The sequence below is a fragment of the Kryptolebias marmoratus genome, linkage group LG12 (genome assembly GCF_001649575.2).
Source record: "Kryptolebias marmoratus isolate JLee-2015 linkage group LG12, ASM164957v2, whole genome shotgun sequence".
NCBI lineage: Eukaryota > Metazoa > Chordata > Actinopteri > Cyprinodontiformes > Rivulidae > Kryptolebias > Kryptolebias marmoratus.
In genome coordinates this window covers 23,627,488-23,641,303 of record NC_051441.1, presented here as the reverse complement: position 1 = coordinate 23,641,303, position 13,816 = coordinate 23,627,488, and the positions used below count along the sequence as shown (strand labels likewise).

Genomic DNA, 13,816 nt, shown 5'->3' with positions numbered 1-13,816 from the left:
AACCTTTTCCATATTCTGAGTCCAGAAATTGCATTTAGTCCAGAGGCCATTGTCTTTGATGATGGAATATCAGCCAGTTTGGAGTAGTTTGCAATTTCGCTCCTGTTTACAGTCTGAGTGCTGATCGATCCGTGAACCCATCCACGAATTTGACGATATACCAGGTAACTGCCTGGTCCAAAGAGCAGAAATCCTGTTATCAAAAACCCAAATATATAAATATACCATGTCAGTAGGTACACAGTCTTCCACTCCTGCCAGGAATCCACTGTATACCCAGCGAGACATATCCCGAGACTGGACTCTCCTTCACCCAGTCTAGAAAATTGTATCAATTGCGTTGAGAAACCAGCTGATCAGATCCATATTCCATAAATTTTTGGAAAATATGTGTCTTCGAAAGGCGGGGGGCAGTTCAGGAGACAGAGAGAAAAGAAACACGTCCGCCTTCCACAAGGATCAAAAAAATAAATAATAATAAAAAAAAGTGAAATGAATAGCATCTCTTTTGTTTGTCACCCTCTCATCATCACATCATCTGTGAACAGCAAGGGGTTCATTTGACCACTGCATAACCTCAATTAATTCACCCTAAGATAAAATTTAATTTAACTAGCTGAACAGTGATTTTTAAAACTAAAATAGACTTTTTAATTTAACAGACAAAGTTTAATTTTGCATCATGCTTTTACCTGTATCGAATCATCATTAAGCAACAGTTAATAAATTAATGAAAAGTTTTCACCTGTGATTTCTTTATTCAAATCATTTATTAGGAATGATGATCATTAGTAAAACTAACTGCTTTATAACTGACCATGAAAAAAGTAAACACAAGTAAATAATCTACACTGATAGTGGCACAAGAGCCAGTTTGGAACAACAGTGCAGAAGCAAACTTGTGCTGTAAACCCAGTTTTTTTACATGGGAGATGGTGAGAAAAGCAAATGATTTAAGTAATGTAGTTAACAACAAACTTTATTTTGAGAGTAAAAATGAGGACATTGACAAAAATGCTTGCTCATTTCAGTATCAGATTTTCTATAAATTATCAGGTGATTACCAAGAACTGCTTCACTGACATCACCCCAGCCCTGGATGTCTGAGATTAGCCGACATCATGGCTGTTTCTGAGTGACATGCATTCAGAAAACAAAACAGACCTGCTGCCACAGGTCCTGGTTATTTATGTTCTTCTGTTATTTCAGAGATGAGAAGGTAATTCTCTTCTCCTCCTCCTCTGGCTCCTCTCCAAAGTGACCTGCCATCGCAGAGCAGTTGCAAACTCCAGTTGCTTTTAGACGAGCAAAAATGACAAACTATGCGCACAATTATTTGTTTACCCTGACAGGAAAAGTTATCTGCTCTGGGCCAAATATAGGTGAGCATTTTGGCCTGAACCCGTAAACGGACATGGACCCGGGGTCTCTTTTTTTTCTGACAGCCCATAACCAGCATGGGTCTGGGTCAGAGGTGGCCCACGGGTGCAATAAATATATTTATTTACTTATAAATATTTTCATTTAATTTTTAGGCTGATTTAGTCCAGACCCAACCAAAATGTTTTTTGTGGATGTCAGGCAGGCTCGTGATCCCAGCCCAACCCAAAGCTGGCGCATGTGCTTAAATCCTCCGCTGACTGTTATGCAGATCTGGCGATTTGTAAACGTATTTGGGCCCAGATTTGAATGTTGTAGGATTTGTCTGTGCATCTGTCTGTATCTAATCAGGGAGAGAGAGATGTCAGTCACAAATTGTCAGCGTTGGGTGTACCCTGTGTAAATGTCTAGTGGGACCAGCTGACAGGCAAGGCCGTAGAGTGCGGGGGGGCAATGGCCCCCTTCCCCCCCTGTTCCGGCATTGTTGGTTTTAATTTGTGTTAAAAGTCTAGACTTCAATCTTTACACCAGTTTTTAAATGGAATCGATAGGCATAGGAAAACCAGAGTTATGATAAATAATTCACTACACATTTTTTTCTGAACATCATCGTCATATTTGAAGCGCGTTAGGGCGAGGCAGCAGTAAAGCTGGAGTGTTTCTGCCAGAAAACTCCCCCATCCTCTGTCCGATCTCACCCCGAATCCTGCCAAATGAGTCAAAATAGTGAGGCAAATTTTGAACGTGGAGTTCCAGCTTCAGTTTGGAGGTTCAGACCCAGAGATGGTGGCGCTGCAGTCAGAACCTCTCAGACAGAACCTCAGAGGCAGAGATGGAGATAAAAAAATAAATAATAATCATAATAATAAAACAGAGTTTGAGACAGACAGTGATGACTTTGTTGATGAACTAAGTGCTCCTTTATTTTTTTTAGAAAAGGATTACTGGAAACAGTAATTTTGTCTATCCTTCTTCTAGCCAAAATAATGACAGAGACTGAGTAAGATCCATATGTTGGAAACATATTTTGAGAATGCATCAGGACATATTTTAGAACATTTACCTGAGGGATCCTGAGCAGGACATAGAAAATGACCAAAACTAAGAATTTGATGTGTCCCTCTGCATTTTGGACAGAAACTGTTCATATGAGTGGCACAAAGGTTTTATGGCAATTGATTCTAACTCCTAATAGTTTTTTCTAAAAAACGGCTAAGAAATTGACAGCATTTTAATGAAAAAAGTGTATATAACTTTGCAGTTTGCTCAATTTGTTCATGTGTTTATGAAATGAAGCCTAGGCGTAAATTCAGACTGCTGCAGCCCCACCTGCATCTAATCGCTGCGTCGAGCACCTCCACTCAAGCCTATCAGCATCAGACCGCGCCTCCAGCTTATCCAATCAGCGGGCAAGCCTTCGTTCAAAAGGACCTCCATCATGGCCCCATCCGTTCACCGGCCGAACTTCAGTAGCTGGCCTCCATCTACCAGCATCCGATAACTCCTCCTTAATAGCTGGCCTCCATCTACCAGCACCCGATAACTTTCCTTCAGTAGCTGGCCTACATCTACCAGCACCCGATGACTTCCCTTCAGTAGCTGGCCTACATCTTCCAGCATCCGATGACTTCCCTTCAGTAGCTGGCCTACATCTTCCAGCATCCGACAACTTCCCTTAGTGCTGGCCTTCATCTACCGGCTCATTATGCCTCGAATTTTCAGCCTTAAGCTGTATCGCTCTCGCATTCATTCTTACTAGTCATTCATCAGTCTCCCTTCTGTCAGATCTCGGCCTCGGCCTCGGCACCCTCTTTTGGGGTGAAGATGCCTCTAATGCTCAACCTGAGCTTCTCGTCGAAGCGCATTGCTATTGTCGGCACTCGCGTCTTTCGCCGAGGTCCGAGCGCCAAATATCTTATGTCATTCATGTCAAATAAAACCATTTAATTGCAGCTTCTCTTTATCGTGAGTCTCTCCAGGTTGAAATGAAGTCTAGGCATAAATTCAGGCTGGAAGACCTGCTTCAGCCCCACCTGCATCTAATCGCTGCGTCGAGCACCGCCACTCCAGCCCATCAGCATCAGACCGCGCCTCCATCTCAGCCCACCAGCGTCTGACCGCACCTCCAGCTTATCCAATCAGCGAGCAAGCCTTTGTTTAAAAGGATTTCCATCATGGCCCATCCGTTCACCGGCCGAACTTCAGCCCACCTCCACCCCTTCTCCACCCCCAGTTTCCCAGCTCCCTCAAGCTTCCTTCCCCTCTTCGACCTCCACCACCAGTGTCCGGCCCGGGGAAGACAGCTCTAATGCTCAACCTGAGCTTCTCATCGAAGCGCATTGCTATTGTCGGCACTCGCGTCTTCCGCCGAGGTCCGAGTGCCAAATATCTTATGTCATCCATGCCAAATAAAACCATTTAATTGCAGCTTCTCTTTGTCGTGAGTCTCTCCAGGTTGAATATTAGTAATTATTTTTGCATTCAAGTTTTAAAAACATTTCATTAAGTATGTTTGTGGTTTTTACAGTAAAAAAGCTAAGAATTTTCACTCAGATTTTGTTTTTTGTGTGATTTTAGGTCTGTTGTGGTAATACAGTAGATCAAAAGTAAAAAAACAACTTGAAATTTAGACTTGGGAGGTTGTGCTGAAAAAAATTACTCCATACATTGCAGGTTAAACCATTTTTAGGGTGAAACATGAAGGCATAGTAAAAATAGTCAAGAAATGTCCAGTTTCACCCTAGACCTCAGAGGGTTAACGAGTTAAAAATCACATCTCTAAATGTGAATGGGTTAAATAATTTGACAATAGGAGGTAAAGTCCTCAAAAAGATGAAAAAAGAGAAAGTAGAAGTAATTTATAAGAAACCCCAATCTCAGACCCAGAACATCAAAAATGAAAAAAAAAATGGGATTTAGAAATACCTTTTATGGTTCATTTAAAGGGAGCAGTAAAAGAGAAGTTGCAATCTTAATCGCTAATAAAACTAAATTTGAATGTTCAAGAAAAGTAAAAGATAAAGAACATGGATGGTTATAGGGAAGTTGGAAGATCATTTGGTTACATTACATAATACATATGCTCACCCAGAGACGGAGTAAATGCTTTATAAATTGGTATTTGATATAATTACCCAGAAAACAGAAGGAATATTAATTTCTGGAGGGGACTCTAATACTGTATGAAACCAATCTTTTGACTCCACTAGTAAAGCAAAAAGTAGTAAAACACACATAACCTGCTACATAAATATAACCTTAAAGAAATTGGGAGTAATAGATGTCTAGAGAGAATGTCACCCACTAGAGATAGATTACACATTCATTCTATTCTGCCTCACATTCAGTTCATGCAAGGATAGATTTTTTTTTAATGAAAACGGGAGATAGATTTAGAATAATAGACTGCAAGAGAAGACCGGCTGACCTGTCTGATCACTGTCCTCTATACTTAACCAGGAGGATCAAGTATGGAGTAAGATAACTGTCAAAACATGTTCAGGATTCTAACATTTGTATTCATGAATTTTCTAACATTCATATTTGTAAGTCTTGTACACAAAACTCATCTTTCATATATGTGAGTCTGAAAAATTGTGTGGATTAGGATTGTTTTTATATGAATCTAGAAGATGTGAGTGCAAAGTCTTGTTAATACAACTAATGTCTACAACTACAGTCTTGTCTTCTGTGTGGACACAAATTCAAGTTTGTGGGTAGGCCTACGAGTAGAAAAGTGTTGAAATTAAATCACGACTAAAACAACAATGGTGTCTAATGCATCAACATTTTATTTTCTTGTTTACAGGGACCAGTGTAATGAGGGCACAATAGGAAAGTCATTTTCAGTTTATTAAATTAATGTAATGAGCCACAAGAATAACCCGGATATTCAACTACAACACAAGAGTGATGAACCTCAGAACTTTTACGGAGGATTGGGTTCTAGAAGTCAACTTTAAACTGGGCTGCTGAGTACCACAGGAAAAGGAGGAGAGATGACAGGGTACACAAGTCACCAGGTACAAATTCATTTTGTCTTATAACTGACTAACTGTTAGAGATCCCTTGGTTGTGAAATTTCAGGAGAAGTTGCTAACTTCTAAACAGAATTGTTAGTCTGGAAAAGGATATGAATTAACAAAATGTTTAATTAAAGATGTATACATTGCTCCACAGAATTTTAATTTTTTGAAATCCTGTTTTTGTGGGTTTGAACTAGAAGCCCAAATTATGTAAAAATAACAAACAAATACTTGAAATCGTTTAAACTGTGGACCCTGAATCAATAACTTATAAAAGTTTAACTTTTTGAATGGAATTGTGGAAATCAAACAACTTCTCATGATATTCTAATTTTTTGGAAAGGGTCTGTATATATCTCAATACAAATTTTAGATACAGTTTTTTTTTACAATACTAAGATGTCCTACATTTTGGTCACATTTTGCGGTACTCAAGCCAGGATGTTTTTTTTGGCTATTCTGACCCACAATCCCCTGTACAGCTGAAGATTTATCACATGATTAATCAGTTGCAAAAGAACAGAACAATCACAGCACAGTCTTATTATGTGTAACAGAGAATATTTGATTTACATATTTCTTGCTTTTGGTGCATGTGCTAACTGTTCATTTTGATATATTTCAGCTCAAGAAGATATCCCAGTTCCAAGGAGTGAACATGACGATCTCAACCTGACACTGCATGCTGAAAATCAAAAGTTAAAGGAGGAACTGGAAAAAGCTAAGTTTTCTTATGCAACTGTTAAGTGCAACATTGTTAAACTGTTTTTTTTCTCACAGGACTTTCAGCTGTTATGTTTCAAATAGTGCTTACAAAAATAACTGGGAGTGTAGAGCAAATTAGCTAAAAACCTAGTCTAGAGAACCACTTATTGGTTGTCCTAATGAAATTAAGGTTAGGCCAAAGTAACATTGACTTGGCATATAGATTTGATGTATCAAAAACCACCATATCAAATTTTTGTAGAAATTGGATACCTGTCATGGCCATGATCCTTAAGCCGCTCATTCAGTGGCCAAGCAAAGGAGCTATACTTAAAAACATGCCCAAAATCTTCAAATGTTACTTTAAAAGATGTTGATGTATCATTGATTGTACAGAAATTTTTATAGCCAAACCCAGTAATTTGACAGCCAGGACTCAGACATGATCAAATTATAAACACAACAATACAGTCAAATATTTACTTGCCATCACCCCAGCAGGGGCGATTTGTTTTCTGTTTCCTGGGTGGGGTGGGTGAGTATCAGACAAACAGATCACTAAAGAATCTGTGTCGGGTTTTGGATTTTCTGTTTCAGTTAATTTTCTTCATGCTTTTGTTTGAGTCTTTGTTCAGTTATCTTTGTCTTAGTTTAGTTCTTGTGGTTCGTGTCTTTGTTTCCTGTCACTATCCACTCCTGCTCAGTCACTCACTTGTCTCTCTGCCACACCCATCTCCACCTGTCAACAATTTGTATCGCTCACCTGTTCCCACTTACCTCGTTATCTTCAGTGCTTCAAACCCGGTCACTTTCTCCACTACTCCGCTGGTTCATTGTTCGCTCCGTTCTGCTTGTTCCTGCGTCTGTCTGTATTTTGGCTCCTGCCCTCGTTTTGGATTTAGTTTATGTTTTAGTTTCGCTGCCTCGCTAGCTTTAATTATGATTTAATAAATTAGTTTTTCTTTTGTGCAAACACGAGTCTGCGTTCTGGGTTCGCCTCCGTTATCTCCACCGCTCCTGACAATCTGGATTCTTAGACCTTTTGGAACTCAAGGATGAGGTATTAGCAGATAGGATATTTCTAAGCAAAGATGAGCTCGCAGCTCATGGTGCAACTCTTCGCATCCCTCACTTCACAAAGGGAAAGAAACAACTCTCTGCACATGAAGTACACACTTTGCGGCAGCTTTCTCGTGTTAGGATTCATGTTGAGCGACTCATTGGTCAGTGGAAGAACTTTAAGTATTTACAAAATGTAATTCCACTATCGCAAGTTAACATGTTAGATGATGTTGTTGTTTTATGTGGTGCCCTGACAAACCTCTGTAAAATTGTTGTCCCAAAAAAGTGGCTATGCAATGGACCATCTCTGCCTTTGTTAATGCCTAAACGATAGCAGTGATTAAATGCTATCATATATCCAATATCATATCCTACACATAGGATATATATTATTTCTTTGTATTGTATATAGGTTTTCTTCTATGTTTATGTAAAAGTGTACTTACTGTTTAAATATATAATGGATTTCAGAAGTTCTTGTCATTATTATATTTACAATTGGATAAGCATGACTTGGATATGTACAGTATAAAATGAAAATTTAAGTGCAAACAGCAGTCAATAAAGAAAAATGTAAATAAATTGTAACTTGTGTATTTATTTTTTCCTCACAATGTAAATACAGCACAACAAGAAGGCACATAATTAAAACAAATAACTTAATATTTCAAAGAGAGGCAACTGTAATTATACCTATTGGAAGCCTATAAAATATTTAACAAATATTAACATATTTACAAAATGATTTCTTTAAAATAATCAGCATCAGAATTTTGGACAACCACTAGGTGAATAAAAGCAAATAACAGATAATCTAACAATCAGGTAAGTCCACAACATAACAGTTTTACAAAAGATTACACATCCTACTTCCTCATATTTGAACTCATGGATTTTACATCCAGGCCTAAATTCTCTGACATTCACCACAGAACCATGTTGCTGTTTCCTTTTGATTTTTGCACAGCTATAGTGGAAGTAGCTGTTGCACTTAACACAGCTGATCATGTTCCCATAATCTGGCCTTTCACAAGCTTTAAAGGCTCTCTGAGACTCTGAGGCAGGATCATTTCTTCTTGTCAGCAGTTCAGGCAACAAACTAGAGATAAAAAAAGTTTTGAACTTTTGGCAAGGTTTTTTGCAGAAATTCCTGGCTTTTGATGATACACTGCAGAATAAGCTGCTTCTTTGACCATAACATAAAATCCCAATAATTGACATTACAGACAAACGTGGAGTTGTGTCTGATGGTAGTATGGGTGTGATTCTTTTAAAGTGAAAGATTTGTCCAAACAAAACTGACTGTCTTCTGTACATCCCTGAAGGTTGTGGCTGTATTTGTACAAACACTTTATTTCCACCGCACCTTTGCCACAGCAGGCACAGTTAACTCTGCCATCTGGTGATGAGCCAAGGTGTGGCTCAGAAGGAAGCACTACTAAGCCACATGAATTTACACAGAAATCTTCATGACTTTTGCCCATACAATCTGTGTAAGCCTGTTGTGCCGTTTCCTCCATGTTTTTTCCCCACACTGCAGATTGGGCATTTAGTGTGTTTTGGCTGTACTGCATTATATCTATCAGATATGTTTTGCTGATCTTGTCAGACGTGGTTTCAGAATGAAATTTAGTTCTTGTGATCTGACCAGCCCTATGGATGTGCCACTCTCTTGACTGTGACTGTTGTCGGGTTACAGCTTCCAGTCTTTCACACTGATAGGGCTGTAGTTTAGTTATTAGTCTCTGAAATGTTTCCTCTGGTCAAGGGCTCTGGTAAGGATGGATGTTATGGATGCTCTGGTAAGGATGGATGTTAATCTTCGATCTTCGTCATCAGAAGATGCAGTGTCCGTGTCACTATTATCAAGACTTGTCAGCACTGATAAAAAATGACAAAGAAAATGCATTTGTGAACTGTGCTACTATTTTTGAGCCCTGAAATGCTTAATACACTAGTATGTTTGTGTGTGTGTGTGTGTGTGTATACACACACACACACACACACACACACATATGTCAAAGGAAACGTATCTAACCTCCCTTAACTACTACATGCCTCTGGGTCTGACACTGTTCTTCTGAGCAGTTTTTGATGCTGCTGGAAGCTCCCTGCTTAGCCTCTTTATTTTGTTGAATCTGATTTCCCTCAGTGGAGCTGGCTTGACTTCTTTCTTACTCTCTTTCCACAGGCACACACCAGACATAACTGCTGCTTTCTCTGTTCTGCCCATTTTTACAGAGAGATGTATTTTAAACAGTACTGCAGCTGCATGACTGCAGCCTGATCCAAGACTGAAATGTAAAAAAGACAGGAAAACAGTCTTAGCCAAGAAATATAATTAAAAGTTATTACCAGGGCTTGAAATGAACACTTTCTCTCATCTTATTTTAGAAATTAATAACATCTTGCTTCAACATCACTAAACATTCATTCTTAAATGTTTCTTGACCAAGTTCATTCAGGTTTTGACTGCAAAATAAGTAACACTTTTGGTTTTTATACAGCTTCTGAAATTCTGACGATTGTGGTATGGTATTTCACTTCTTGTACATGTCCGCAAATTACGTAGTCATATTCATTCAAGTGTTTTCTCTGGTGTTAACACTAGGCTTTTCCACCAACTATGTATAAATATCTGGCCACTGAATAGTTGGCCACTTGCTATCGTCGTCCTCCCATTCAGTGACCGTACACGGCTGATTGCCATTTGCTAATGTCAGTTTTTTAGGATTCACAGTCTTTAGCGGATAATGCGCTAGCGTAGCTTGACAACTCTCTGCTAACCGCCATGTTTCCATTGCCACAATGTGTGTGCAGCCGTCTTTGTTTACTAACACTAAATGGGTCTATTATTTTAAAATTTCATATCAAATCCAGATGGCATTTGCTGGGTGTCCTCTACAACTGTTCTTCTGTCACCCTGCAGTCACTGGAAACAGATAGTTTGTCAGCAATAAGCATAGCAACTTAGAAAAACATACACATTAAAAAGTTTTAAATTCAAGAGATTTAATTTTGAAATTCCATATCAGATCAGGTTGAAACTTGGTGAGCGTCAAGTAGATGAGAGTCTTAGTCTACAGTGGAATGTTCAGACGTTCCAGTAATTGAGTAGCCACTGGTCCCTGTAAACAAGAAAATAAAATGTTGATGCATTAGACACCATTGCTAACTTAGTTGTTAAACAACATACAGTACTCTATCAATTCCACATAATGTAATGTTAGGCTGGGCGGAGATTCAAAATACTTTTTTGCAAAAACATAGTTATTTTAGCAACTAAGCTAAAGAACAGGTAAAGTTGCTAAGGACACTGACGTCCCTGGCAATGGTGGTTCTTTGATCGACCAGAGGATGACAGAGAAGATGAGGTTGTAGGAGTAAATATGCAAGATATTTGCCATACAGGCTACATATCCTGTACTTAACCAGCTTTAGAGTAATAGTGATGGTTAAATAAATGAATTATAACTTGTTAAAGGGAGGAACAGAGGCTCTGCCTTCCTCCCACCGGTGTTCCAGCTCACATCACCACCGCATAAACGCTCCCGCAACCCCTACTATCTAGTTTATGACAAAGAAGGCTACGTAAATATACATATTGCAACATATTGTCATGACAGAGCATGGCAAACCCAGAATGCAGACTCATTATGAAGTGAGAAAAAAAATCAAAATTTATTTTAAAATGAAAAACCAAAAACAAAAGACTGACGGGGCAGCAAAACAAAACATAACAAAAATCCTAAGCAATACAAAGAGGCGGGGTGAGGTGGACTTGGGAGAAGTTAACAAAATTATGTGAAGCATATTTTGCAAGTTTTCTACTAATTAGCATAATTTCACAAAAACTTTCAAAACTCACATGAAAAGACATGGTTCACAGAACAAACCAGAATAGAGATACTGTGCGTACATCTAGTAGTTTTGGATGATTTTGCAAAAAGGCATTTCTTGTTGTAAAAGCACCACCTAGAGGTCAAATTTTGCAACTTTCCCTCATACGTAGAGAGTGCAATTCTATAGTTAATCTGTGATTTCCACAAAGTTAAAGTTCCATTTGGCCGAGTTCAAAGCTCAAAAGTGAGATAGCATATAAGCCACGCCCACTTTATTATACTATTCAAGATATCGTCTTAAGGTGTGGTCTTGATCATCTGTACCAATATTGGTGTAAATCTGTCAAGCGGTTATTCAGATATAAAGTTTTTGAAATTATAGCACCCCCTATCGGTAAAACTGCATACAAGTTAATACAAAGTGGCAACATCTAATCCACTATTAGGATCTAAATGCATTTTCCATAATCTTAAAGTATGGCGGAGATATTCATAGTTAACTGTTGTGCTAGCTAACGCTGAAGTGTTTGGTATTGTGTCACTCGCGCAAATGTCAAAATTTTTAAAACTTTGTCATCATCCCTTTAGCAAATTGGCCTATAGATGTTATGTACCAAGTTTTACATAGATCCAGCTTTTATTGTGAAAGAAGTATTCGAAACTAGGTTCTGCCTTAATTGTGTTATAGCAAAAAATCTAGTTAGGCAGAAGTGGGCGTGGCCAATGTAAAAGTGATGCAGAATCATCCAAAGATTCAGGTGACATCAATATTTTGAGTGTAGGATTATTGTTTAGGAGTTATTGGCGAAAACGTATTGTCCTTTGCTATAGCGCCCCCTAGGTATGGGAGGATATGATTTTTTTTGTCTGAATAGCGGTAGGGTTTTTCTATCAGACTGTCTGATTGGCTTTTCCCCAGCTGTTTCTCTTTTTTCTGGCTAACGCGTTTTACTGGAGAATAATAATAATAATACACAATCCGGAAAAATCCGTACAAAAACAATAGGGTTCCCTGCTCCGCTGGGAGTAGGCGAATGGACATGCCTTGCATTGGCCGTCCACTCGCTTCCGCGGGCTTGGAACCCTAATAATACAGAGCAATTATGAAAAATACGTACAAAAACAATAGGGTTCCCTGTTCTGCCGGGAGCAGGTGAATGGCCATGCCTTGCATTGGCCGTCCGCTTGCTTCCACGGGCTTAGAACCGTAATAACCTTTGAAAACAGAAAAACAAAGAACCAAACCCAAAAACGAACTCTAAAATTACTAGAATTCATGACACATATGGGTTTTTTCCAAGAATTGTATATTATTTAAATAGTATTTTCTTTTTCCTTAATATGTAAATAAATAGTGGATAAACATGTTATTGATCTTACCTGTGATGCTTCACTTTAGCTGGTAGCTCCACCCGGTCCACTGTTGTCATCCATCTTTAAATTTACTCCTAATTAATTCTACTTGTACAAATACGAATGTTAGAATTCTACACACGTTTTGACAGTTATCTTACTCCATAATCAAGAATACAACTTGGAGGTTAAATCTAGGAATGTTAAATGACCAAGAGCTAGTGGGGAAAATAAAAATGAAAATAAAAATATACATAAACGAAAATGACCAGAAAGAGACAGATCACACTATATTGTAGAATGCCATGAAGGCCGTAATAAGAAGTATATTAATATGTTTTGCCTCATGCAATAACATTTATTAACCTTTATTTAACCACGCAAGTCCCATTGAGATCACAGACCTCTTTTTCAAGGGAGGCATGGGCCTGAAGGCACCCTAACATGCATGTTTTTAGACTGAGTGAGGAAACCCACAAAAACATGTGGAGAACATGCAAACTCCACATAGAAAGACCCAAGGTCCAATGCGGGGCTTGAATCCATGACCTTTTTGCTATGAGACAACAGTGCTAACTCCTAACCCGTCATGCTGCCAATACTGCTGGGCAGAGGAGGGACAGTGGGTATATTGGTAGAAGGATGTTAGAGATGCATCTGCCAGGAAAACGTGAAAGAGCAAGATACCAAAAAGGAGATACATGGATGCAGTTAGAGAGGACATAGACATAGTTGGAGTGAGGACAGAGGATGCAGAAGACAAAGTTAGATTGAGGAGGATGACTTGCTGTGGTGACCTCTGAAAAGGGAACAGCCGAAAGAAAAAGAAGCTTTATACAATAAAAAAAAACAATTTCAAGAATATCAAGAAATAATAAAAGAACTGGAAACTTTAGAACAACTACATAAAAAACAAATGATGCTAACACATTTGGAAAATAAAATAAACAAGAAATAAAACTGATAGCATATTACCAAAATAAGTTGAAAAGAAAATTTGATTTCAAAAATAAACTTACAATGAAGGTGGATCAAAAGCAACCAAATCCTTACCTAGATGATTAAGAAATAAACAGCTTAATACAATTTAGAAAATCAGAGAACCTTTATCTGAAACCCTTGTATACAAACCAGAAGAGTTTAAAAGGCATTTGAAGAATATTACAAAAACTGATACACTCAACCTGCAGCAGATGATAAAACAAAGACATTTTTGAATTCACTAGATTTTTTTAAACATAGGGGAATCACAAAGTACAATATTATGTGTACATATTACAGAAGAAGAACTACAAAAGGGAGTTAAGGGAATGAAACCCAATAAGAACCATGGGAACGATGGATTTCCTATAGAATGGTATAAGGCCTTTAAAGAAGAACTATATCTGCTGCTATTGGCATCATTTAACCAAATACTTAAAAATGGAATACCCCCCCCCCCCCCCCCCC

The 13,816-nt window shown here is 38.4% G+C and overlaps 1 protein-coding gene and 1 long non-coding RNA gene across 4 annotated transcripts in view; both read right to left on the bottom strand.

Annotated features, from left to right (window-relative positions):
• Nucleotides 1-13,816, bottom strand: part of LOC108245358 (potassium voltage-gated channel subfamily C member 1-like) — a 162,387-nt gene that overhangs the window by 73,563 nt on the left and 75,008 nt on the right. The gene's annotated exons all lie outside the window — the stretch shown is intronic.
• Nucleotides 7,798-13,183, bottom strand: LOC119617521. The gene is made up of 3 exons (XR_005233845.1): nt 12,395-13,183; nt 12,133-12,229; nt 7,798-10,300 (listed from the first exon to the last, which is right to left on the bottom strand). It is a non-coding gene; the product is annotated as an uncharacterized LOC119617521 (long non-coding RNA).